A 1,726-nucleotide genomic window follows, 5' to 3' on the forward strand; every position below is an offset into this window, starting at 1 on the left:
CATTATTTTCCTAATCCAAGTTACTTTTTGTTTCAGTATTTAACACAAGCATTAGGCTACGTATTTGTCTATCTATATCTTATAGAAGAAGAAATTAAAATGTTCTAATAATGTGAGTAATGCAGCAATGCCAAATAAGAAAATGTATCTCATATTTAGTTAAATTTAAAATATTTTTTGTGTACATTCTTTTCGCTAAAGTTTTAAAAATGCGTAAATGTTAACAGTCAAGTTATATATATATACGTACACACATACAGGATTGAGAAATATTTACATTTACTGAATGAAAACAATTAATACGTGAATGCAAGGAGGAACAAACAGATAAGATACTTCCCGCATCAAACACTTTAAACGAAGACAAATCACCCGTAAAGAATATTATTGAATAACAGAAGCTTATGTCAGTGACGATTTAATGTTCTGTGGGCTCAGGAGCTAATAATTTTTGTGGACCCTTCAACTCGTGTAATTTTACATGGAATAAAGTTATCAACGGGCCTCCATTAGGACCATGGAGCCTGGGGATGAACCTCTTCCAACCTCCACCTAAGTTCACCACTGACTTACGTGGGTACAAATATATACTTTAACCTGAACTGTATCGTTCAAGCCTTAATTAGTACATCGAAATAGATGGATAAGATGCATTAAAGTTAAAGTTAGGACAAAGCTGCGATGTAAATGTTTCAGTCTCATTATTTCCTTTTGTTATTTTGAATACTTAAATTAGATCCTCTCTAACGTATTCTCACGTACAATAATCTTAGACATAACGATAATAGCTGCAATAATTAAAGAAACAACAGAAAATGTTATGAAAAGTTAAAATAAGTTTCTTGCTTGACTGAATCATAGAAAAGGACTATCAGACACATAGTTAGCAATGAAATAAAAACACCATTCTACTTACTGTAAGCTATATTTTTGATATTTTAATTTAGCAATAAACCTCAAAAGAAGGAATGGTGTAAGACGAGACATAATCTAATAGAAAGAGGCCCATGCAACTGCATGGGGACCTCCAGCTTAGAGGAGCCTTAGTCCCAGAAACGGAGGCCTTTATTTGGTGCGATGAAGAGAGGAGATGACACTATAAGTTTCCAAACACTTTTAGAAAAATCATGTCGAATTTTCAGATTCCCATACACATCAGTGCAAAGCTTTTTATTGAAAAATAGCTTAAGATCATTAAATATTGAGATTCTCCTGATCAGTACCTGCAGAATATTCAGTCAAAACTGACATTTATATTTGATTTCAAAGACTCACTTTAACCATTTTGCAGCCAACCATAACGAATATTACCTGGAAAAAAATGCGACATTAATATTTGAAAACATAATATGCGATTTTTATGATAACTTTCTTCCAAAATTAAAATGCAATTGTTGATTTGTATTAACAGATTTCAGTTTTATGCAAGTTTTATTAAACTTTGGTTTAGGTAAAATTGAAAAAAAAAACTTTGTCCGTAGCTTAATAAAAATTCAGAAATCTAGGATGCAAGCTTCAGCGATAAAGTTAACTTTTGTTTTGAGTTTGGAACATTTCGATACGGCATCCAAGTTACCGTCACATCACCGCAAAAAGTTTCGTTATAAGCATGTTTGTGATTGCTGAATTTTGTTACTGGATTCTGGCATAAATTGATTTTACTGTAATTTTATTTTATGTAACACTTTTCATAACATCCCCTTTAACAGATCGTAAAACAAGCTCA

The sequence above is a fragment of the Tachypleus tridentatus genome, chromosome 10, assembly GCF_004210375.1.
Source record: "Tachypleus tridentatus isolate NWPU-2018 chromosome 10, ASM421037v1, whole genome shotgun sequence".
Lineage (NCBI taxonomy): Eukaryota > Metazoa > Arthropoda > Merostomata > Xiphosura > Limulidae > Tachypleus > Tachypleus tridentatus.